Here is a 26,975-nt window from a genome sequence, read left to right on the forward strand (position 1 = left end):
CCAAACATGGATTGCTGCTGTTTTAAAAACAAGCCTCAAATAAAATGGCTGCTGGTGATCTTTGAAGAAAAACTGGTACTGGTGATCTCAACAAAAACTGAAAACAAAAATGGTTACTGTTGGTCTTTAAGCAAAACTCAATGTGAACAGGTACTGGTGATCTTTAAAAATACAAAGCTCAAAACAAATGGGTTCTGGTGAGCATTTAAAAAAAAAACTGAACAAATGGGCACTGGTGATCTTAAAAACCTCAAATAAATGGGTACGGGTGGTCTTTCTTTAAAAAAGAAAAAAAAAACTCAATCAGATGCTGGTGGTCTTTAAAAAAACTGTAATCAAACAAATAGCATTTTTACATTTTTGATGTGTAAAATCTAAAATGTAAAAATGTGTGGGTGTTTACTTTTCATGTACTCTAACACCCGGTGTTTGTGTTTTCCTGGGTGTTGGAGTACATGACATCACTCTAACGTCCATCACAGTGCCTCAGTCTCCTGTAAAACACACACCGGCGCGTGGGAATGTTCTGGTGAGCGGCGAGGTCCTCATGTCTGCCATCTCAGCGTTCAGCTCAGCATTTGTCCAGCTCAGTTAAGTGTTGTGTTCTGTCACGTTTTGCAGAAGAAGAAGAAGAAGAAGCAGCCTTTGTCACATTATAGCACAGTGAAATTCTTTTCTTCACATAGCTTGTTAGGAAGCTGCTTTCTGATCAGTAACCCAGATCCTTAGCCGTTCAACCACCACTGCCCAATGCTTTAGTAATAAATGGCTTTGCTACTTTATTTCTACCCTATACCAATCACTTTATTATTGTTAATAGACAACAATTCGAAGTATTTTTGCTTTGAGTATTGCTGGTCTGGCTTATTTGTACGATAAGTAAGTGCAAGTATTATATTGTCTAATATAAGCTTTTATCACAGGATGTTGCAAGAATGCTGGCCACCTCACTTGCTGCTTCAACATGTATATATCAGCAGTGTTTTTGGAAAATTATTGATAACTGATGTTGAATAGTTTTGACCACTGTTTTAAAAAATATATTTCACAGACCAATCTGAGAATGCTCTGTGCAGTGTCATACCTGCTGCAGGCCCAGGCTCAGCCGCTTTCCTCCCAAGTTCCCAAAAGTAAGAGTTTTGTGGTGCAGGTGTATAACACCCTGCCCCTGACAGCTGGAGACAGAGAAATGCAGAGCTCCACACACATTGTCTCTAGCCTGTTCAGGTAGAGTAGCTCCAGAGTGTGTTTCTTACACTACAAATGCAATTAGACTGCATTTAGACAGTTTCACCTCCACCTTTTACTCGCTTAATGCTTATTTATGAAAACGTTATTCAAAAAATTGTTGGCCCAGAAAAAGCCGTCATACCAGATCTTTACTGTAGCTGATTGTTTAATGGAATTAGTGGAATTAGAATTAGAAATGGTTGTTTCTTTGTTTTTGTGAATGTTTATGTCTCAGGATGGCAGTCAGTGGTGTGTGGAGAGTCAGAGTGAAGCATTCAGCAACACCAGCACCCAAATCCCAAGAATAAATTTAGCTGACAAGGTCAAGGTCATCATCCCCAAAAGACCAGGACCTTCAGGAGAAGACACAAAGGTACTAAAATGAGATCTAATACATTCCATAAAACTAAATGTAACTATAAATGGATAAAAACACATTGTGGCATGCTTATAAACTAAATTATTTAGTGTTGGCAAATTGCAGTGGTAATTTTTTCAAAAAATTTTCAAGCAGTTGATTATTTTTCTATAATGGCACACCCCATTATAATTTTATTCCTTGCTTAATACATGAACCTGTCGTCTTGGTTTTCTTGTAGGTTCAGAGAATTCACTGTGTTGTCCATGTGATAAGATTAGATTTTTTTTTTTAAATTTTTTTAATAACAAATCTTTTTCTTAAGTAATTTTTTTTTTTTTTACCTCTGCAGGTGATGACTTCCTGTGTGTGAAGTGTGAAACAGTTTAAGTCGTTGTCAGCAAGAGGGAACGTCACCAGCAGAATTTATTCTCATGAGCCACCATGTCCTTGGCATCCAGCAACACCTCCACACCTGTGCCCTCAGTCAGAGCTTCAGAGCTGGGCCACAGCCACGCCCACAAACAGGTACATATTCTCCTCAAACACCTCTGGGTATAAATGTATGGGTGATCTTTAAACAAACAGGTGGTACTGATAATCTATAAACAAAAACTGTGAACAAACGGTTACTGGTGATCCTTATACACTCAAAACAAACAACCTGGTACTGGTGATCTTTCTTTAAAAAACAAACCTCAAATCAAATGGGTGCTACAGGAAAAATGCTTTACTACAGTAAAAATGTGTGGGTGTTTACTTGTCATGTACTCTAACACCATGTGTTTGTTTTCATGCAGGTGTCTACGTACTTCAGTGCCTCAGTCTCCTGTAACACACACCGGTGCAGGGGAACGATCAAGACCTCATGTCCATGGACGAGTCCGTCTTCCACTCAGGTAGATGCTTCATTTTTGTCCGGCACTGTGCCTAGTGACCTAGCGTTAACAGTCAGTCCATAGTGGGTGGCACCAAAAATACCTCAGGAAGCACAAGTCTGAGTTCTGTAAGTGTATTTCTAATAATGACTTCAAAAAACTGCCATTAGCCAATCAGATTTTAGCAGGCATTTCACAGGGTTAGCACTAAGCTCCTGTCATGAACCTTGACCAGTATCTTCATCTCTGGTCTCTCGTTCTGTGTAACTTGTCACAAACTGGCTTTTGGTGGTGCTATTTTGCGAAGGGTGCTTGGGCCCCGCACATCACCACTTACTGCTATATTTAAGTGTGTTTTCGACTTGCTATACTCTAATGTAAACACCTCCTTTAAGCCCGTTACTGTTCCCAGACGTCTGGTTTGCGTTTTCCCAAACCTTCAGGACAGTAGCTGCCATTTAATTCTGTTTTCATTAGCAGTAATATTAACATCGTGGCTATTAATATGACTGCTTCTGCAGACGGTGCTGTGTTTAGCCTCATTTATGTTTATGTAAGCCTTCAAAAAACGCAGCCGATGAAGGGCACAATGTTGTCCCTGCATGCCTCACGTTGTCAGATTGAACAGTTACACACACAAACACCCTGCTGTGGTTTTCCAGTGGATTTTAGCATTAAGTTGTTGGGGGTGTATTGTATTTATTGTTTCCCTTTAGCTTTACGCTGTATGAGTTGTGGCCTTGGATGTTTCTTGTCACAGGCAAAAATTGCAAATCCTCGCAAATCAAGAATTTGTTTTTGAGATTTGAGCTTGGCAGCCTTTGAACGAATAACGTGACCTGCACACCAGTTGCTGATTTTAGGAGACAGGCAACAACAAAGTTCTGGCAATGTGCGATTTTTTTTTTTTTACTAAATTTCTTTTACAGTGTGCGAGTGCTGCTATGATGCTCATCCTAAAAGCCACCAGAAAAATCCTTGTTTAAATCAAGCTCACTTTGAAGAATGTTTGTGTTTTGATCCCATTTTCTGCACGAGCCTGGTTCATGCTGATTTGACGACAGAAGATTATTAATCTTCTATAAATGCAAGTCTATCATTAGAGGATCTTTATCATATATGATAAATACGGAGAGCATGTTGTTGCGCAGCCTGTTAGAGAATTCACACAAGATTTTATTGCGCTCATTTCATACAGTAATAAAATAAAACTAAAATAAAAGCCCACTGACATTGCAGTCGTTTCAGGTTTTATTTTTTTGCTTCTTTTCACTGCTTTGGACCTGGAGTTATCTGCATAACAGCTTGAGACAGCTTGAAGGCCATTTCCCCCTGGCGCTGTGGCATATGTCATTGACATGATATTCACCTTGAGGATGCATGCCACAACGTCAGGGATTGTGGGGGTGAAATAAAACACTAGTTATTTATGTAACTGTGATTCCATGAACACTGTATAACAAGTGGAAATACTGTCTTTATATTAAATACTGTCATGTTATTTCAGTATGTGTGCGCGTGCACGCTCACAGGACCATATCCAGGTGTTAGTCACCATTCCTAATGGTTATCTGATGTTCATAGATCCACATTTACACACGTTACTAGCGTTATGTTGAATGCAATTTGATCGGAAAAGCAGTCGAGTGTTTAAGATCTTCAAACTTATTTTTTTTAAAGCCCAAGGAATACATAGAACAAAATACATTTCAAAATCCTTGTTATACTTTTGACTGGTTATGCTACAAGAGTAAATGTTTAGGGCAAAGCTCCACTCTGATTGACTACTGGGTGACCAATAACAACCAACCAGTGAACGTTACATTAAATTTATTTTTGTAAATAGAAAAAGGGTCAAATATTTGCAGTCTGCTTTGATCATTAATTGTGAAATGCATTCATATTGCTGCATTCATATTCATATTTTTACGGGTATGAGTAAATGAGTACAGTATCTGAACGATACCAGTGTTGACACTGATGCATCCCTAGTCATTAGTTACTCTCAGAGGTGGCAGTGGGTTCAAGTGACATCTTGAACATGTAGTTTAATAGAAGGTGAACAGAGAACTGGTGTGTGTTTTAGCCTGGTCTTAAAAATGACACTTGTGGAGGTATACCTTCAATCATCTGGCAGCTGGTTCCAGCTGTAGGAAGCATAAAAGCGAAAAGCTGTTTCTCCATGTTTTCTTCTGGCCTGACTAGCTGAGCTCTGATCTATGGCTTTATATTCAAACCTCAGATGTACGTTATTGACCAAGCTCCTGCAGCTTACTTCTCTCCCTCCAGCATCTCTGCATGTTCTTAATCTGCCTCTCCTGCAATCATGAGGGTCATCTAGAGTTGAAGGTGTGAGTGTTTGCACTCTTTTTGTCCAGTGCCTGACATTGGCATTTTTTTAAAAACCAACCTCTTGGTCACAGGAAGGTTTTGCTCTATGATATCACTGTTATGTTTTTCCGGAAAAGGCATCGGTGAAGGCTCTGGCTCGCTCCCTACACAAACACACCTGATTGGGTTAATCAAGATCCTGCAGTGAGGCCTAAGTAGAATCAGATGGAGGAACCGAGGTTGAAAGCATATAAACGAGCGGAAAAGAGCCGATGAGGGAATTTGTCTTTCTTAGCAGCTTTCAGCAGCCAGGTATCGTACCTTTTTATAACACAACGCTTTAGGCGAGATGATTTACATCCTGTACAGTGATGGTATCTGGGACATCAGTGCGTGTGTGTGTGCGCGCAATTTGTTCTGGTCTGGAGGATTGTGGGTAATTGAAGTACTGCGAGTATATCAGTGTGTGTAATCTTCATACCGTGAAGATTGGACTTGCTTCCTGAGCAGAATGTTCTTGACAAGTTATCTTGTAGGAACGAACTCTCAAGCACACGTGATAACACAGAACTTTCCATGTTTGTTTGAGGAACTAATGAAAGGATTTATTTACCACAGTGCACCAGGAATGGTGTTTCCCCAGGCTCTTTATACAGTACACAGGCTCTTTATACAGCACTTTATATCTTTTTTGAGTTTGTCTTATCACCTAGTTTATGATGACATACACTGATCAGCCATAACAAAAAAAACCACCTGCCTAATATTGTGTAGGTCCCACTTGTGCCACGAGAATAGCTCTGATCCATCGAGGCATGGACTCCACAAGACCTCTGAAAGTGTGCTGTGGTATCTGCCACCAGGATGTTAGCAGCAGATCCTTTAAGTCGTGTAAGTTGTGAGGTGGGGCCCTTCATGGATCGGACTTGTTTGTCCAGCACATCCCACAGATACTCTATCGGATTGAGATCTGGGGAATCTGGAGGCCAGTCAACACCTTGAACTCTTTTTGTCATGTTCCTCAAACCATTCCTGAACAATTTCTGCAGTGCGGCAGGGTGCATTATCCTGCTGAAAGAGGCCACTGCCATTAGGGAGTACTGTTGCCATGAAGGGGTGTACTTGTTCTGCAACAATGTTTAGGTAGGTGGTATGTGTCAAAGCAACATCCACATGAATGCCGCGACCCAAGGTTTCCCTGCAGAACATTGCCCAGAGCATCACACTAGCCTTCGCTCCCCATGCGCATCAGTGAGCCTTGGGCGCCCATGACCCTGTCACTGGTTCACCAGTTGTCCTTCCTTGGACCACTTTTGATGGGTACTAACCACTGCATACTGGCAAGACCACCCAAGACCACCCAAGACCTGCCGTTTTGGAGATGCTCTGACCCAGTCATCTAGCCATCACAGTTTGACCCTTGTCAAAGTTGCTCTTGCCCATATATTTTTTTTTTTCTTTTCTAATCAATGTTACTCACTTTGTCTGTCAGTGGTTTTAATGTTATAGCTGATTGACTTGACACACAAATACAAACCAAAGTTGATCCCAAAAAAGAGTTTATGCACTGATTACAGGCTTTGAAAACTGAGTCAACCCCCAAGCTTTGGACTCCATTATTGTACACGTATTGAAAATGATTCGACTCACAGCACACAAATGAACTTAGCATCTGAGTGTTTGTTAGTGAGAGAGCCAGCGGATATTTATGCCATTATTTAGAGTTTGTCTGGTCGGAATTGAATACATCAGGGTTTGAAATGCATATGAGACATACGTGGAATGTGTGGAACTAGTTAAAAAAAAATAAAAAATCCAGAATAGGGTCACCTTGCGTTAGTTTGGGTGGCTCATTTGAAATGCTGTAAAGAAATTTTTTTAAATAAATATTTTTGGTATTTAACATGTTTAACGCACCGTGCTCATCTAAATTGGCAGCATGAGTTTAATCAGAGGATGTGGCCGGAGCGTGAGCAGATTTTTTGAGAAACATCCGGCAAGGAGTTTCCCTCAATCTGCTCATCTCATTACTCCTTCCTCTCATCTCCTTCTTCCGCTGTTTTTTGGAGTTTGTTACCTGATTTATGGCTCTATAGTTTAATATAAATATTACACTCAAAGGGGTGTGTGAGTTTGTGTGTGTGTGTGTGTGTGTGTGTGTGGTGAAAGTGTGAAAGGTTGTCACACATTTCAAAGCTTCTTCCTGCAGGATGCGTGTCTTTCCCTTTTCCTAACTTAACCATTCAGTTGGTGCCCAGAGAGAGAGATGTTTCTACCGGTCGCATCAAACTCCATCGCACCGGAGATGAGCACAAACAGATCAGGGTCAGAGGTCATCCTGGTGGCATTGTGAAGGATTACAGAACGGATATAGAATGGGCAGTGAGATGGCGTGTTGTGTATGTTGTGAGGCAGGACAATAAGCAAAGACAATAGGAAACAGCTTGCACGCGGTGAACGGCAGTGATTGGTGACCATTGGCAAGGAGTCTTCTTTATGAAGATGCTTTTGTCTCTGTTAATGATGAAGCAGTGGGAACATCCTGTTATTGCGTGTTGTGTTTTAAAGCGTGTTACTATAATGGTGTGTTTATAGAGCACCTGTTGTAGTCGATCATCCAAGACATGATTGGTGTGGAGCTCTGACGCTAATGTGGCTAAGAAGTGATGGAAGCTTGTAGCTGCGAGTTGAGGTTCGAGGACTTAAAACAATCACGTATCAAGTCGCTAAACTCTCTTATACCACAGTGCTCTTGAATGCTTGATTCTGATTGGTCAGAAGTGGTTAACTAACTGATTTTTTTTTTATTTTTAACAGACGCTTGCTCGTCCTCATGTTATTGTTCCTACAGTAACAACGTGCAATTGTATTGGTCACAAAAAGAAAAAAAAAAGTGTGTGTAATCTCATATGGTGAAGTTTTCTGTAGATTTCTATTGAACATTTATGGAAGGAGTCTCCAGTGTCACAGTCGAATCTTCAAGTCGGTTTTTTCATCTTAACTTTGAGCATTAAAAAAAGAAATGCTGGTGAGGGAGCAGCTGTTCGCAGCTGTTTTAATGTAAATGATGACAGGAACTTGTTTCACGGACGTTCCACGTCATTAAATGTAAAACTAAATTAATAACAGATGAAGTGGCATTCTTTAATAAATAAACTCTAATCATTTGTGCAGGCAAAGTGCTGTGTGTTCTGCTAGCTGTATTTACGTTATACTCATTTCTCAAACTGAATGCTAAAGCAGTTCTTGTACCTTCGTGCTTGACTGTGTAGTTATCACATGTTCCAATTTAATCTGTATACAGTATTTAATGGCTTATAGTGTACACATACACACTATTTTATGAAACCATGATTGTGTTACTGAGGCAGTTTGGACAGTGCTAAACTGCAAGCTATAGTCTGTCATTATTTGTTAACAAATTTAGCCATGATCTGGTGTGTGGGTGTGTGTCACCCTTGAATAATAGCATTAATGATGAGACAGGAGAAGGTGTTTCCTGTTAGCATCTTTCCAACACTCCCATGTGTGCACACAGATGCTGAATAATTATTTAATTCAAGATGCATCCTTTATCCTCGGAGGAAGATCTGTGATATGGAGATCAGCATAAACTTCTAACAGGTGCATTCCCACAGTCTGTGTGTGTGTGTGTGTCTCTCTCTCTCTCTCTCTCTCTCTCACACACACACACACACACACACACACACACACACACACACACACACACACACACTTTCAGCATTACCTGTATTTATTCTTCTCACGTGCTTAATTTGTTCTCTCCTCCTGATTACACACACATGCTAGACATATGCGGCATATAGGCCGCTATCTGTAAACTGTTATGGTGTGTGTGTGTGTGTGTGTGAGTGAGTGAGAGAGAGCTTGATTATAGGTTTCAGTGGGTATGATTAAGCCCCTGTGTTCAGCTGACCATAAAGTGAAGTCATCTGGTGTTCAGAAGTAGAGCAAACTACACTAGTTCACACACTTATCTACACACACACACACACACACACACACACACACACACAGACTGTAATCAGCAGAACAAAGACCAAAGATTTGTCTGTTACTGCAGCACCATTTTCCGTCTCTTTAGGCAGACACGCACACGCACGGGACTCTGGTGATTTCTCTATATAAGACCCCCTATTATTGCCCTTAGCCCTGCACACACTAACATGTGGCCTAACTACAGATGAAAAATAATTACCTCCGAGCATGTGTGTGAGGATTTAAGTGTACAGTGGCAGTCTGACTCTGGTCTTGCACAGGATCCAGATGTTGTACTGGCTCACAGTAGAGACAGCAAGCACAACATCTGGGTCTGCACCCACAGTACAATCCAGCATTTTTGAGCAGAGCGACAGGTGAGCATTTATTTCCTGTAAAAGTTTGTGAAATTTCTGTGATTGAGAAGTGATGTTTGATGTCACGATAAAGCAACGGAGACTGGCGATTAGCTTGTGGCTACTGAACAGCCTAATCCGGTAGGCTCCTAATCCGGTACTCTCACTACGTCCTGCCTGAGTTCAGCGTTTAATTTGGCACAAAAACCTAATAACAGCGCCTTCGTTCTTTCAGTTTTATTACAGAAATGATTCTGTGCTGTTTCATGAATCACCTGATCCCACAATCTCACTGAATAAATGCTTAAACATAGAAGAAAGATAGAAGTTATGAAGAAAGAAAGAAAAACTTTCTTTTGTTTATAAGAAACTTCTTTCCTTTCTTAAAAATAAGAAATTAGGAAGAATAAATGCAGAAAGAACAAAAACCTTCTTTTGGTTGTGACAAATTCTTAGGAAGAATAAAGAAAGAAGTACGAAGGCAGAAAGACTGTAAGAAATTAAGAGGAAGAAAGTAAGACATGATTTTAAAAAAAAGAATGAAGGAAGAATGAAAGAATAAACGTTCTTTGTGAGAAATTATTGGAAAGAAGAAAGAAAAGTAAGAATGTGGAAAGAATGAATATAGACTTTCTTTGATTGTAAGAGATGAGATTGTAAGAAAGAAAGAGGAAGGAAGGAGACACTGTTTTGGATTGTAAGAATGTATTAAATTAGCAGGAGCTGATGAACGCCGCAGTGCTTGGCTGGATATTTATTTATAAAACTTGGTGTAATACCGTGCGTGAACGCTGTGTGTTCTGTTTCAGACTTGGGCAGGATCGAACACACCGAACTGCGCTGTAGGCAAAGGAAAGGCACAATTTGCTTCATAATCAATAACTCTCTCTCTCTCTCTCTCTCTCACACCCATGCTCAAGTATCTTGCAGGGAAGCGCCATACTGCAGGAGTTCTCCTCAGTCCCGCTCACTACTCACTTGCAATTCTGCAGATGCTAAAGATAATGAGGCTCTAGACTATTCGTATGCTGCTGCTCACAAACAGGAAAGTGATAACTGTGGACCTCGATCACTGTAGCGTAATAAAGGTACTGCTGTTTCCACTCTCATCCAGTATCATGTACTCGCTATGTCACTCTCTCCTCATGCTGCTGTCTCTGTGTGTGTGTGTGTGTGTGTGTGTGTTGTATGCACTTTACTCTCTCTTCTGAAAACAGGACCATAAAGTTTCATTTTCAGGTTTCAAATTCATTTCTGTTGAATTTCATTGGCTTTTCCCACTAAAGTACCATTTGTCAATTTTGGTCCATCCTAGCACTAGCACACGCGCACACACACACAGACCCCTTGTTTGGTGTGAGGCCTTCCTTTGGCAGGGGATCGTTGTTGCAGATCCAAAAATAATCCGTCACTCATTTGTTCTCTCTATCTGGCTGTCTCTCTTTCTATTGTTCTGTCTCTTACTCTCTGCCCCCTATGTCCTTCTATCTGTGTACAAATCGCCTCTCAATCTCTCTCTGTCTACCTCTCTCGCTCGCGCTCTCTCTCTCACTCTCTATCTCTCTATCGGTCTCTCACTCTGTCTCTCTGTCTGTTTCTCCATCTGGCTCTCTCACTTGGTCTCTCTCTATCACACTATCTCTGTCTCTTACTCTGAACAGGAAATTGTAACCTGGCGTTCAGAGGACTCCTTTTTAAAGGAGGTGTGTGTTTGTGTGCGCGTGGGTGTGCATGCTTTTAGGCGATACAGTGTGTGGCTTGATGACAGGATTGTCAAGCAGAAGTCCCCCATCTGTGTGTGTATGTGTGTGTGTGTGTGTGTGTGTGTTGCATAGTAGATAATAGCCAGTTGTCAGAATATATAGGAAAGACTCATTAATCATTCTAATGCATTAGTTTTGTCATCAGGTAATCATGTTCTGTACACACACGTTCATGGCGCCTTTCATGAGTAGCTCACGCCAACGTGTGTGTGTGTGTAAAGCAGGTGTGTTGCTGAGGCTTGTCTCTGTCTGACCTCTCTTTACAGATTAGCCTGCAGGTGAAGGGTTAACGCTGGGGGAAAGAATGCATCGCCTTTACTGTGTGTGTGTGTGTGTGTGTGTGTGTGTGTGTGTGTGTGTGTGTTGATTAGCCTGTAAGCTGCAGGCACCGTCTCGCAGAGAGTCAGACAGGGTGTCAGAGGTTAGGCTGAGCCTCGCTCCATCTTTCTGCTCCATTGAAGGTGTGTGTTAAGCTGACAGAACGAGGGAATGGGGAGAAAAGATGAGTGCAGGTCTCAACCTGCAGTGCTTAAAGATCACTTTACTCAAACGCACAATTAAAGACCTTTTAGCGGCAAATGCACTAGTGGCTCTTTAAATAAACACCCCATCACCACACATGCTGGTATAAACACACAGTTCTAAAAACTTAAAGTAACATTTCAGCCAAAAATCAAATGACGTTAGATGTATACAAAATGAAATATGAAATTAAAGAGGGTTGGACCCTAGAATAATGTTTTTCCAGCTTCTAAAAATTCCTCAATCGTGTGGTTATTTGATTAGCATCACAGGAAACAGTATTTGAATAGAACAGATAGATTCAATTACTCGGTATGACTCACGATTCAGTGTCAAATGTGATTTAAATGCTGAATCTGATTCAGTCATTAAATAGTGGCATAATGATTCAATATGACACTATTTAATGACTCACTATGAGTCAGTATTCAGTTTGAATCAGTATTAAATGTAATTCAGTTTGAGGAAAAAAGTGTATCCAGTTTTAGAAGGCAGCTGTCATTCAGAATGAGATCGTTTCTGCGTTTATTAGGGGTCATGTGTTCACCATGTTTGTGAGAATGCTATATAAATGACTCACTCTTGGCATTTATGACTTCAGACTTTTCCGACAGGACTGAGGTCACGAGTTGTCAATGTTTCTCAACATGGCGGAATTTTAGTCGTAGAGAATTTGAGTATTTACACACACACCTGAAGAAAGTGGTGTTATTCCTGTCAGCTTTATTAGCGATGAGGTTAAGCTGGCTAGCACAGTATTTAGCTAGTGGTATTCTTGCCGTTTTCATTTCTGTGCATTTGCAAATTACACACACACCACACACACACACACACACACACACACACACACACACACCACCACTACCAGCCGCACCCACAACTAGCCAAAACAAAGCACCATGTGTCAGTGCCCATCCTGCTATTGTGCTAATGACCAGAGATATACTGATTACTGAGTGTGAGTGTGTGTGTGTGTGTGTGTGTGTGTGTTTGTCTGTGTGTGTGGGTTTGCATGCATTAGATTGTTAATCTGTGTGTGTTGCCATTTGTTCTGTGAAAATTAGTGCATGTGAGACAGAGATCACATATATGGGTGTGTGTTTGTTTAGATGTGTGCAAGTTTGTATACTCGTGTGTTTATATATACGTGAGAGAGAGAGAGAGAGAGAGAAGGAAAGGTGGAGCAGCATCTTTTGTTAAAACCCCAAGACCTCAGTTTTATAGCGAGAGAGCGGGGAGGTCAGGGTAATCACACAGAGCCACTTCAGGAAACTCCCACAGACCTAAGACACACGCACAGATGAAAAGAACAAGAGTGAGGGCGAGACAGATGTGTGAATGTGATTTGCTTCCCATGGTGCTACTGAATAGTATAAATAATTTCTTAAAAAAGTTCTTCATTTATAATTAAAGGTGCTAGTTGCTACTTAACGCTTTAAAATGTAAATATTAAATCATGAATTTCACCTTGGGTTTATTAGAGAATTAATTCTAATGTAACACTAGTTGAGAAAACTTTAAAGAATGTCTGGTTTGGGACGGTGCACGTAGACACTGCATTGAGACGAAAGTGGATAGCAGTCATAGCTGCATGCTAATTGGTTAATTAGCTAATTAGCAGTTGTACGAGACAACACTCCATAAACCAGCACACACTGCTAATGTCTGTCCAAGGACACCGACACAACTCAACTAAACACACTCACTTGTTTATTGCATGATCACTGAATGTTACATGTTTGTTGTCTGCTGTAGACAGTAACAAACTGAATGAATCTCTGAAAGAATCATTTAACTGAATCAACTCAAAAAACTGACTTGAGTCTCACACACACACACACACAACTCAGAGTCTTGATCAGTCATTCACTAGAAAAATCTGAAATGATTGTGTGTGTGTGTGTGTGTGTGTGTGTGTGTGTGAGAGAGAGAGAGAGACAGAGACAGAGAGAAATTTGTGTAAGCCAACAGTCTCATCATGAGCTTTGTCCAAATATTTTGCCTCAGGTCGTTATCTGGGTGTGTGTGTTTGTGTGTGTCCCCGTCCTGTGTATCTTTAGTTGTGCCACTGTTTCTCATTTTCAAATGCACAGACTGGAAGCTAATGGTTTGCAGAAGACTGAGAGAGAGAGAGAGAGAGAGAGAGAGAGAGTGTGTGTGTGTGTGTTTTCCACTTCCTCGGTGTGCACCTGTAAAAAGAATTAAGTGGTGTAATAATAATAATAATAATAATTATTATTATTATTATTATCATAACCTCACTTAATGACCTAAACATATGTGGACTGTTGTTGAACTCTGTGTGTGTGTGTGTGTGTGTAATTATTTTAAGTGAACCATAACGACGTTAATGTGAGATTCAGCTGCTGAACAGGAAACACTAAGGAGGTGTAGTGTGAGAGTGTGTGTGTGTGTGTGTGTGTGTGTGAGAGAGAGAGAGAGAGAGAGAGAGAAATTAATAGAGATTGTTATTAATATTACAATTATATTAACAGTGCTTAAAATTCTAATAACAGTGACAACAGATGAAGATTGTTGTATGTTATGTGTTGTTAATGTTACAATTATCGTTGTTATTGTTACTATTATTGTTACTTTTCTTATTATTGTTAGTGTTATTATTGGTACTATGGTCATTGTTTTTTTTTATTATGGTTATTCTGATTTTTTTTTTTTAATCCTTATTATTATTGTTGTTACTATCATTTAATGTTACTACTTTTCTTATTGTTTGTTTGTTTTTATTACCTCTATAATTGTAATCTGCATTTCTGATGCCTTGGTGATGTACTAAACGCAGCTACACTAATAAAGCTGCAGTGAATGAAAGTTATTTATTTATTTTATTTATGTACATAGAACGTTTACGAGAGAAATAGATACAGAGAGGGACAGAGGGACTCTCCATCCCCTGCTTCTGAAAACCAAGAGCACTAAGTAGCACGCAAGGACAGGAAGGGGCAAAGAAACAAAGAGAAAGAAAACATTCAAATTGTGTGTGCGCGCATGCGTGTGTGCACTGATAGGGTGCTCACACACACACACACACACACACACGGGCAAAGCTGCTGTCACCAAAATGTGCTGATGGAGTTTTTAAGCTTTCACAGCTTCAGGCTGCCTGCTGAGGGATTGAAAACACACACACACACACACACACACACACACACACACAAACTCTCTCTCTCTCTCTCTCTCTCTCAAGAAATTTAAACCCAAATGGCCTCGACCAGGATATAGCAGTATAAATCAAACACCACATGCGTAGCATCTCAAGCAACTTTGTATACATACTCACCTGCATACCTTTCTTACAGCTGGAGGTTTAAAAGTTCTGTCCACTCGGTTGCAGATCAGCAAAGAATCATTCCTCACCAGCATCGACGTACCTTCTTTAATCCTGTTCCCTGATTTTGCAAAAGAAGGCAGGATTTGAGGTGGCTTTGATAGTGATGAAGCTGTGGCAGCTGCACCAATGTAGATGGTCATTAAACATTTTGCCGTACATGGCAGCCATCTTGCATACATGTACTCCTACTTAAAAACAAGTATAACTGTAGCTTCAGAGATTAATGCAGCTGTTAGCTGTCTGTGTGTGAACTCAGATTGTAAGAAATTTGAATTTGTGAATTTCAGGAATCATATATGAACACATAATTGAAAGCTGCCGTATACCTTTACCTTGCTGTTTCTTACTGTTAGTTAGTGCACATCTGAGAAAAAAAAATGCCATCTCATCCACTGACACATGCTAGGCGTTTGTGTGGTAAAATTCTGTGCCTGCTAGGAATTTCTTGTTAGCAATGTTTGTACAATATAATTACACAGGAAATGTCAACTTAGCTCACTGTACTTCTTGTGTAACATGATAACCCAACCAAATGGTCAAGCTTTAATGTCCAGTTACACCTGTTAAGATACACACTGACTTTTTTTTTTTAGCATGGGATCCAATACTGCTACTATATTATACCATGTTGATCCTCTATAAAACAGTCTCCGCTGCACAGAGTCTGGAAATCAACTGTCGGATCACCACTGTTGGGCTCTCAATTGCTCGGCTCTGAGCATGGATTAGATTGTGTCTCACTTCTGAGTGACTACGGATAAAACTGTCCACCAAATAAACAGCAGTGTTGGTCATAGCCTTTAACAACATGCTTTAAAACAGACATCTGAGAAAAGAGAGTGTTTCTTACCTGGAAACTTATACATCGGGTTTGACCTTTTGGTAAAATATACACTCTTAGAAAATCGGTTGGCCTTCTGGGGGAACCTGTAAAGGTTATATGTAGACCTTGACAACAGAGTGTTTCAAAGTAGAAACCTTTTAGGAAGCTAAGTCCCCTTAATTATCCAGTGACCCTTAAAGAACCCTTGAAGAACCCTTTTTTTTTTTTTCTAAGATTGCAGATGTACGTTAAAGTTAAATTAAAGTGGCAATTCGCTGTAGTGGCTCTGGCCATTACAGGTTTAATTGTGTATTATTTTGTGTCTTAGTTCTTCACTAATAATAGTGCAATAATAATAACACTAAACCTGCATTAGGTTCTTCAGCTAGTTCCAGGTTCTTAGACCCGTTTTTGGTATGTAAACATTCAGTTTTATGGATGTACAAAGAACACTTTAGTGCTTTCTACCCAGAGGGACAACTCAAGAACCCCTAAACGTTCTAGATTTAATCTTTTTGTGTGCATCTTTGTGTTATCCCACCTCCTGACACAGTTTAGGTTTGGACCACATGTCTGTCACTCAAACAGTTAGACAGCTACCTCACACTGAAGCTTCACAACAGGGGTCTAACTGAACACACACACACACACACACACACACAAAATAGTAGCCACGTTTAGGATTGTAAACCATATGGTGAACAGAGTTTTGACAGAGTGCAAAAACATTCCTGAGCTACCATTTCCTTTTAATAGACACGACCCTTTGTGGGAGCAATGCACACACGCACACACACAGAGTTTAGGGAATCTTTGGTGGGAATAAGCAGTGGTTATGAAGTACATCATTCCCAGGGGGATTCTTGTCTGTCATCACTCTGGTATTTTAATATGAGCTACGTGTTGGCATATCTATAGCTATCTGTCTCTGTCTGGTTCCCCAGACAAATAATATCACTGGTGGTCCTAAAGTGGTCCTGAGTCATTGATGGATGTGGTAGAGGGGGCCAATACATTGTGCATAGCATCATGGGGGCCACAGTCAGTATCTGTACACCAGCCATGTGACCTATATGGAAAGTGAACCTGATAAACGGGCAGCTTTTTCTTTATTTCATTCGTAATACAATACTTCCCTGAGGTGAAATGTGTTGTACTGCTGTTGAAGTTGTGATTCTGAGGTGTTGATTAAATGGCTGCAAGGTTTATATTAACGCCTTCATTCTAGACTTTCTAGGAGCATTTTTGGAAGGAGTCTCCAGTGTCAGTGCTTTGTAACAATAAAGTTTTCTGATACTGGAAAGTCTTCAAGACGAGTTTGCAGTGTATTAGTAACAACACACATAGATATCATATTTAAATCATTTAAGCTGGGAATGAAACTGAAATATCCTTGCTTAAATTTGCCCAATTGTGTTGCCAAATATTTCACTGCTAACACACAGTCTAAAGTGTAAAACCTTTTAGCGACGCACTAATGCACTTGATAAAGCAGAACTGTGGAGAAGCGTTGAATTCTTTTGCTGAACCATATGGGTGCAAGGTGTTTCAGTTTCAAACGCTTCACTCATCTGATCCTTTTTATATGTGATTTGAAACACATGGCCAACACATGCTTTATATATCTTTAAATATCAGAAATACCTCAAGTCATTTCCTCAGGTGAAGCGATTATTAGATAGCACAAGAGCAGGAGTGGAATTTTTTTGTATAGCAAAGAGCGATGTAATTGAAACAACTTTAACTGTACTTAGCAATCATATCAGCTTGTAACTGGCTATTTCACCAACTAGCTACAATATAATTAGCATACTTAAATAGTAGACTTCCATTAGCTGTCCCATATAAACCACTAAAGCTCTATTTTTATGTTAGTTATCTAACTATAGCTATAAGATACTTTAACTATAGGTTAAGTATCTTAGATACCAAATGATCAAGATAGCGGATTAATATCATTGCTTCACATCAGCTGCCATCAGTTTGTGATCATTAAATCCCAAATTTAAGTCTAGCTAGCTGGCTAACATGTACAAACTACCTAGGGCACTTAGCTGCCATGTTTGCTAGCTACCTAGCCAAAGAATGTACCAGTGTTCTGTTTGTTCTGTATACATTGAGTAGTTGTGTACATAAAGTTAGATAAGCACCTTGCTATTTAAATCAACCTTGTATGTTGTATTTACTCTGTAATTAATAACTTTTGATAGCTTCTGATAGCTAGTTCCTAGCTGCTTAGCTATTTAGATAGCAATCGAGCTAGAAGATAAAAGGAATGGAGTTACATGCGCTGTCTGTTATAGAGTTAAATAATTTTAAAACTGCCTTTAGCCTAAATCATGGCTTCTGTTTTAATTTGCTTTTTAACCCCTTTTTTTAAAGGAAGGAGTATCGGATTGAAATGCCCTCTGGATAAATCCTGCGCTGGACGTCTACAGTTACGTGTTCTCCTCATCCCTCAGGCCTCCAGGGAGTCATCTAACAAACTTCACTTAAGCTAATAAAGTACTGAACCAGGATGGATGGAGTGTGTATTAGAAACAGTTTCAGAGCAGGACGAGGGATAGTGGTTCTAAATTATGCTTTGGGTAATAAATCTCTTCATGAGTGTTGTGATGTATTCCAGGTAGCGTGATCTTTTGGTCAGAACCTTGTACAGCTCTGTTATATTTACTCTGTGTGTGTGTGTGTTTGAGTGTGTGTTGCAAAGCTTTGGCAGAACTTTTGTTTTCAGTGGGCTTTGGGTCCAGATGTCACCAAATTCCTGTCTGGCCCCCCAGGAAAAGGTGGTAGGTAGGTGGCTTTCAGCCCTTATCCCTCCTGTGTGTGCCAATCCTTGCTCTCTAATCCCTTTCATTATCCTTTCCAGCCTCTCATCACCTTTATCTTTTACCTCTTTTTCCTTCTCTGTGGTTTGCTGTCTCACATTTTCCCTCCTGTTTCCTCTCATTTGTCATTTTGTCTATCCTTCCTTCAGGGCTGCACATAAACCCTCAGCAGTGTAAACAGTGCTTCTCGTAGTTCTGCTTTAATCCGTTGTATTGAAAAAAGCTTTCAACTATAATGTTCTATTTTACCTACGTGGCAGGTGTAGGAGTGATTCATGACTCATTTCTGTCTTTCTGTCAGAATTTCTTGTACTTTGTAAGTCAAATCTTGTGTCCTTTAGTGGTTTTGCAAGAGTGGTGGCCATTTTAAGAAACAGCTCAAACTTTATAACTTAAGCCCTATTCGGATTGGATTGTTTTCACGTGTAGAGATTGGTCGTGCCTAAATCCATCATATCATCATATCAGTAATTTTCTTATGGACTGCAGGTACATGTACCTGGAATTAGTATGCCGTATTTTACCTTCCATAAAATGACGAGTAGAAATAACCCCAGGTAATTTATATCCCATCTGAAATTACATGTTGGTAAAGATTTCATTATGTCCTGATGGAAAAGAAGTTTGCACTTTTTCTTCAGTGTAAAGATACTCCGGAAAGTGCTCGCTTTTTCTCGTCTCTCGCCAAAACCAAACTGAAACCAGATACTCACTGAGTTTAAAGCAGAACAGAATAAAATATAGACAACGTTTAACAGGGCATATCAGAGGAGCAGCACTTTCAGCGTTTCATGAGATCCTAGCACAGGTACAGCCTACAGACTGCATGTGTTCATAGTCATGTGACCTACTAATAGGACAACTAGCTAGCTACAGCGTAGGATAAAATAGTACTTGTAAAATTATGATGCTCTCTTGACGTAGTCTTTAGACTTAATTCTAATCAGAATGCTATTTACATATGCAAAAAAATATTAAACAAACCCACACAAGGATCTAATTATGCATTTTGAAAACGAGTCATACATTTCCTAATACAAAATTAATTGAACTGTGACTCAATGTATGTTAGTTCTGCCTATAACCACTTGTACAGCTCATTCATTAAAAGTCATATTCATTGAAAGGTTTGAGTGTTTTTTAATATGTGATTGTATCCTTTATAAAATATGAAGGTTAACATAACTGTAATTATTCATGCGAAAGTGTATACGTTGTACATAAGTGCTTAAACATGTAAACATATGCTAAAATTGCAAATATTTTTATAAAATGCTAGTATAACAACCTCTTGTCTCGAAACAAAGCTCAAAACTTGCTAGAGTAAAAAAAAAAAAATCACCTATCCAAACAGTCACACACTCAGAAAGTGTGTCTCGCTGTGTTTAGTCCTGAGCCTTCATCCTGCTGCTTTGACCACTTAAAGAGCAGAGAGGTCAGGCGAGGGAAAAGTGAGGTCAAATGTCAGCGGGTCCTCGGTGTGAGCGGGAAAACACCTTGTGAACCCCTGCGTTCTTCCTGAATTTTCAAACACATGCACACACACACTTAGAAAAACACAAACACATGGTCACGCACAATGCACTACTACAGGAAGGAACCCCAGTACTGATGAGAGAGACAGAGACGGAGAGTGGGGTGTGTGAGGAAAGCAAGCGGTGCAAAGAAATATTGCTTTTCTTAGCGGTTTTCTACACACTGCTGCTGAATTAAAACACACACACACACACGCAAGGGAGCATACAAGACTAAAAATCAGTCTGAGTTCAGTAGCAGTAATTGTTATGAAAATCACAATTATTCAGCCAGATTAGGAACAAAATAGTACTTAAGTGTTTATTTTATCATGTTAAGCAAGCAAAAAACAGCAATTTGCTTTTACATGATAAACCTAAAAACCTTCACATATCATGTAAATCCTATGTAGATATAATTCCTCTATTCTTACATGAATCGAATCTAATGCTAAGTAGGAACTCAATTTAAATTTAATCCAAATGCTAATTATATAACCCTTAACTACACATTAAATTTCTAATTAAATAAATAAATGCCACCTCTATACACAACCAAGTAGACAGTTAAAACATACAGATGTAGATTAAATGTGCTAGAGCCAATATGTAAATAATTAAGAATGAAATACTTGCAAATTATAGGAACGTAAAGCAAACCTTATACAACAGTGATCTGCCAACGATTACATTTTTTATTTATTAAAGAACATGCTGTAATTTTCATCTGTATAGAGTTAGATTTAATGTTGTGGAACGTCCATGAAACAAGTTATTTCGTGTGATCATTTATGTTATAGCAGCTATAAACAGTGTTTCCATCACCTGCCTCTCTTTTTTCTCTCTCTCTTAAAGTTAATAAGTCAATAAGCTTAAAAAAAAAAAAAAAAAAAAAAAGTGGCCTTCTGTTCTATGGCTTTCCTGTATTGCAAAACTTAAGGTTACAGCTTTACCTCTGACTGCTACAAAGCGCTGACACTGGAGACTCCTTCCAAAAATGCTAAATAAACATCTTGTCATAGAAAGCTTCACCATATCAACAATTACACAATTACGAGAATTCAACAGCACTGTCATATAACAGGCAGCATCTAATCTCGGCCAGCTAATTGACTGAGGAAACCAAAAGTTGTGACCATGACTTAATCATCTGCTGATTAAGGTCAAAAAAGAGCTCAGAGTCACAATAAAGTTGAGATAAAAGCCAAGAGTCTGAATATCGTATTGTCTTCATGGCCATCCTGTGAGGAAGACGGATAAGACGTAAACACATGAATGTATCCCTTAGTAACAGAAACAAGAGTCCTGAATACGTGATGTTTGGGTTGTGTTAGACACTTTCCTATTGTTCATGCTGATTAGACCAGATATACCCAGCACACACACACACTGTGCCAAGCTTTACATATGTACATGGCTGTGTATTTGCAGTAGTGAGTAGCGTTTGTGTGACTGTTCGTCTACCAGTTTTATTTTAATTCCTAAAGTAACAGTTGAGACAAAATTGAAACCACTTCTCACTTTACACTCACATGTAGTGGATCACGTGTCAAAAAAGAATCATCTGTAAAAAAAAAAAAAACTCACACGAGAATAAAGGAATCATCTGTAATATAAATCACATGAAAACAAATGAATCATCCGTAAAAAAAAAAAAAAAAAAAAAGACTTGTGAAAATAAGTGAATCGTCTGTAAAAAAAAATCATGTAAAAATAAGTGAATGATTTGTAAAAAAAAAAAAAAAATCACTTGATAAGCGAATTATCTGTAAAAAAAATCATGTAAAAATAAGTGAATCATTTACTTTAAAAAAATCACATTTGAAAATAAATGAATCATTTGTATAAAAAAAATTGCATGTTAAAATAATTGAATCATCTGTTAAAAAATAACAAAAATAAGTGAATCATTTGTAAAAAATAAATAAATAAATAAATAAAAATCACATAAGTGAATCTTCTGTTAAAAAAAATCACATGAAAATAAATGAATCACATGTAAAAATAAGTGACTTATCTGTAAAAAAAAAAAATCACATGTAAAAATAAGTGAATCATTTGTAAAAAATAAAAAAAAATTACATAAGTGAATCGTCTGTAAAAAAAATTATGTAAAAATAAGTGAATCATTTATTTTAAAAAATCAAAATAAATGAATCACATGTAAAAATAAATGAATCATCTGTAAACAAAAATCACATGTAGCATATAGGCTAGTGTTTAGCTAAATCATCACACACGCACCCTGAAAAACATACGGTTGCTAAAAATCATGAATACGCTGCATCAGAAACTCTACAACCCTCTTTTAAAACGGAGTATTTGCAGCGGCCATCTTCACATTAAATCACTCTGCATTAACAGAGTCATATAATCAAAATGATAAAATTATTCCAGTTGGATTTTTTATACGGTTTAATGACGTTACTGAGCCGAACAAGGTGTTTTGAAGTTTGTTTGTGTTTGAGGTTTGCTAGCTACATTAGCCTCATAGCTCCAGTTCAAAACTAATAAGGCTAACATCAGATAGCAAACATGTCTTGGCTGATCGACTCCATTTGAGGTTAATTTTCAATTCTTGATATCATTTGATATCGATCATAAAATCCAGAACATTCTAGGAAAGACCTGTGTTTGTGAGCAGCAGCTAAACGATTAGCTTAAAGTAGTTCTGGGACTGCCATGACTGTGTTCATTAAATCAGTTTCAGTGTTTGTAAGCTAATAGTCTACTTAACAAACTGTCTGTCTCCATTTTTCAGCAGTTCTAGATAACTTTTAGAGACCCAGATGATCAGGATCAACGACATCAAAGAGTCGTTATCAGTGTGCTAATGCTAATCTGAAGCCAGATCGCCATAAAGCTCAAATCACTGCCTTTTAAATCTCAGGGAATTAGACTACTCGCATAAGCTAACAATCAGAGGGTGAGCCGTGTGTGTGTGTGTGTGTATAAAGGGTGGGAGGTTATAGAGTAGCACATGGGTGTGATTTTTATCTAAGAAGACCGGCCTTGGTATTTAGCATTCCCATCTCAAAGTCTGATTAAATCCCCCACCACACACACACACACACACACACACACACACACAAAAAATTTCTGAGGTCAGCAGTTGAGCTTTTTTTTTTTTTTTTTTTTTTTTTTTTTTTTTTTAAATTTATAGTCTTCTTTCCTTTCCTACATCTAGCTAACGTCACAGTTAGCTAGCCATAACAAAGCTTCATAGGCACAATACTAATAGCTAGATGCTGACCTAGCTAACAGCTAGTTAGGATAATGTATTCTGATGAGGGAAAAGTTTCCTTTTAAAAGTCAAAGACAAAGCATTAAATAGAAATGAACAATTTCTGAGACATGTTCTAAATTCTTTATGTATTTTATATAATAATAATAATAATAATAATAATAATAATAAGTTTATTTTATATAGCGCCTTTCTGCAAACTCAAGGTCACTTTACAATATGAAAATAGAATATATTAGTCAGCTAGCTAGCTAGCTTCACTCAGTTCATAACATCCTTTTATTTCCTGATCAGGGATTGTTCAAACCAGCTCCTGTCTCTCTAAGTTTTTTATTCTCCATTAAAAGCACAAATGTTGGTAGTGACATTTTAGCCATATGAACCCTAATAAATAGCTAGGCTAAATATTAAATCGCTGCACACAATTAAAAAAATTACACACTTTCTTTCATTCACATGAAGCTGGTTTGTGGAATACACACATTTTTCGTGAGCTTCTCCATCAGCTGAGGATCTTTACAACCCCAAAAGCCTTCACTTTCTTACCCCGAGTCTCACAAACTGTTAATTGCTATCTCTGTGATGTACTTCTTTATATATTTTCATTAAAAATAGCTGTTCTTTTGAAATTTTTGCTTTGGTTGTGTCTTATTGTAACTGTTATCATATGTCATGTACTTTCTTGTGTGATTTATTAGCACAATTATTACTTAGCCTAAACCATTATTCATGATTGTTGTCATGGTTACATTCCAACGACCTTTGTACTATTAGGAGCAATGATTTAGATTCGTAATTAAATTTTTGACGGTTAAAGGGGTCCTGATTGGTTAGGGGTCGGGTGATGTAGTGAAGTCACATTTTTCAACATTTTTGAGGAAACGAGATTTAGTTGGCATGTCATATTACTCTACATGATACATGTATATGCGTGCTTGGTTTTTTAAAAGCAACAATTATAGGATAAAAACAACAGTAGGAAACATCACCTTGGCTGCATATTTATTATATTACATTTTAAGTGAATAAAATATTTTTGAACGAGTCAAATTTATCTTTCTAACATCAGTGTACCTCTACACACACATGCTGGTTACCATCTCGGGGACCGCAGACTAAAACAACCCCCCATCTCAAACACACACACACACACACACACACACACACACACGAGCTCAAGGTTCCCTGTCAGTAGAGCATCTTTCAACCCCAAGATCCTTCAGGTGCCCTGAGCCTCACCCCACCCCAGGCCTACTCAGGTGTTACCTGGGGAAACACACCCATACACACACACACACACACACACACCTTCTCAGAAGCTGCTGGTTGATCCAAGGCTTCTGGATCTCACAAATCAAGCAACGACGGCTGATCAGCTCCATCTGACAGCTTTACATTTCGAGTAGCCTCAGAGCTACAGGTCACTTAACCCCGACTCAACCTAGCATGCCTGAACTCATACGGGTCACTCCGCTCGGAACCTGAACCCGAGTGTGTGTATCTGTGTGTGTGTTTGTGTGTGCTGGTGGAACTCAACTGCCACTCAAACTAAATAACACACGTTTCAACACTGTTTTGTAGCATGTAGACCTTCTTTGATTACTTGGAAGTAAATAACAGACAGCTGCTCTGAACACCCCCATCTCTCTCTCCCACACACACACACACACACTTCAGTTTCTCTCACTTGTGTGGTCTCACTCTCAATATAGAGGCTCTTAAGTGATGCGGGGGAAAAAACAAAACACCATTAGCCTCATCACACCGGCCGATTTAGCTTTACGATGGAGAGGAAATCGACACACACACCCTTTGTAGTGGAACACACTTGAACAGGAGAAATGGGGTTTGAAAAGACTAGACAAAACACATGGAGACACAGAAGCGAGAAACCCCTGTCTCGTATTTCTGAGGACAGACCCTTTAGATTCAATATTTTGGTGTTGCCAATGCATTGAAGACTTATAAAGTAGTTACACAATGAATTACACAATATACACACACACATATATATATATATATATATATATATATATATATATATATATATATATATATATATATTTCTTGAGGTTTGCTAACAATTCTGGATGTACTAAATTAAATAAGCAACTGCATGAAGAATTAATTTTCTGATGGCTATTTTATTAATTGAAATGGTGACGTTTTCTCTAAGGAGACGTTTATGTAACATTTTATGGAAGGAGTTTCCAGTGTCAGAGGTAGTTTTCCACCACGGGAAAGTCTTCAGGACAGAGGAGTTTGCATCTCCCGATTTCTTGGTAACATGACAAGCTGCAGTTTTTTTTTTTTTTTTAATTATTATTATTATTATTAACTCCAAAAGAGAAAATGAATGACAGAATGACTGCTAAGTGATAACAGGAACTAACTTGCTTTGTGGAGATTCCACAACATTAAATGTAACTATAAACAGATAAAAAGTTTGTTATGTCATTCCTTAATTAATATAAAATTGTAATCATTGGCAAATTTCTGAGGTATAAGAGGAATAAAACACTTTGGAAAGTGCAGTTACTGGAAAATAGTCAACTTTTGGATGGGAAAAGTAACTCTGCTATGCACTAGGACGCATCACACCACCTTGACGTTGATTATTTTCCTGTAACAGCACATCCTATAAGTGTTTTATTCCTTACATACAGCATGTCACATAGGTTGAAGTGCACTTTTACTGTGATTTTTAATTAAACATATCAAACATTTTAACTTATTAGAATTCAAATATGGGTTGTGAGCATTATAGAAACTTATTTCTTCTTTTACAGAGTGGAACTGCATCATGTAATATTTCTGTATATTGGTCATTTTCTGTAGAACCTACATACTGTAATCTACCTGAAACTGTTGTTTGGTTTTCAACCACTAAAATTAGAAGCACATTGCAGAGATTTCAGCGGCGCTTAAGTGATTTTTAGCTCCAGAGGCAGTGGACTTGCAAGTGTGGTGGAGTGTGTTACAGTTTCTTCTCTGATACTTTAGTAAATAGTGAGATTTTGAGATTTCAAATTCATCTGCTTAATCTGGCAGTTAGAGGTGTGTGTGTGTGTGAGAGAGAGAGAGAGTCGTCTGGCTAATCTGACCATCTGTTTCTTATCAGGTCTCCTTTTATTTTTTTAAATTTGCAAATTTATTTATTTGCTCAAAGGATCCCTGTGAGCAGCAGGCGTCCTCTCCACACTGCAGGGAGTTAGATAGCACCAGAAGCCACCTACATGTGTGTGTGTGTGTGTCACCAGTGTGTGTCATTGTGTGGTGTGGGACTATGTGTGTATAAAATCCTGAGATTGTAATCCACTACATGTGTGTGTGTGTTTGTGTGTGTATGTTTGAGAATGTTAGCATGTCCCTCCACTAGAGGGGGTTCTCTGTCCTGGCACTCTGCCAACCCCACTGGAGCAGGAAGCGCTGTGTTGTTTTTGCCAGGCTGTCTACTCTGTGTGTGTGTGTTTTATTTTCTCCTGATATGGAGTACTGAGATCCAACAAAAACAAAATGCATGGGAAAGGGGGTTGCACACAGGGCCAGAGTAAAGGATAATGGGGTCACTGGGTGTAAGCCACCCGAAAACCTCCACTGACTTTACACAGGTTTCAAAATGACTGACATGATTTATAACACACACTGATTTTTTTTGCTACATTTAATGAGCACTGCTACTGTTTAAGGCAGACCCTTGAGGACCTCCCAGGTTAAAGTGTTAAAGCTTGCTAGTTATGTTATAGAGTAGCTACTTAGTGCATAACGCTGTCTTATTTT

General features: G+C 38.7%; 1 protein-coding gene across 1 annotated transcript in view; it reads left to right on the forward strand.

Moving 5' to 3' along the window:
* Positions 1-10,081: 10,081 nt before the first annotated feature.
* car15 (carbonic anhydrase 15) overlaps positions 10,082-26,975 on the forward strand; it is a 48,112-nt gene continuing 31,218 nt past the window's right edge. The window contains exon 1 of the mRNA XM_026945906.3: positions 10,082-10,240. The gene's annotated coding sequence lies outside the window, so the exon portion shown is untranslated. The remainder of the gene's footprint in view (positions 10,241-26,975) is intronic.

Source organism: Pangasianodon hypophthalmus, chromosome 8 (assembly GCF_027358585.1).
Source record: "Pangasianodon hypophthalmus isolate fPanHyp1 chromosome 8, fPanHyp1.pri, whole genome shotgun sequence".
Lineage (NCBI taxonomy): Eukaryota > Metazoa > Chordata > Actinopteri > Siluriformes > Pangasiidae > Pangasianodon > Pangasianodon hypophthalmus.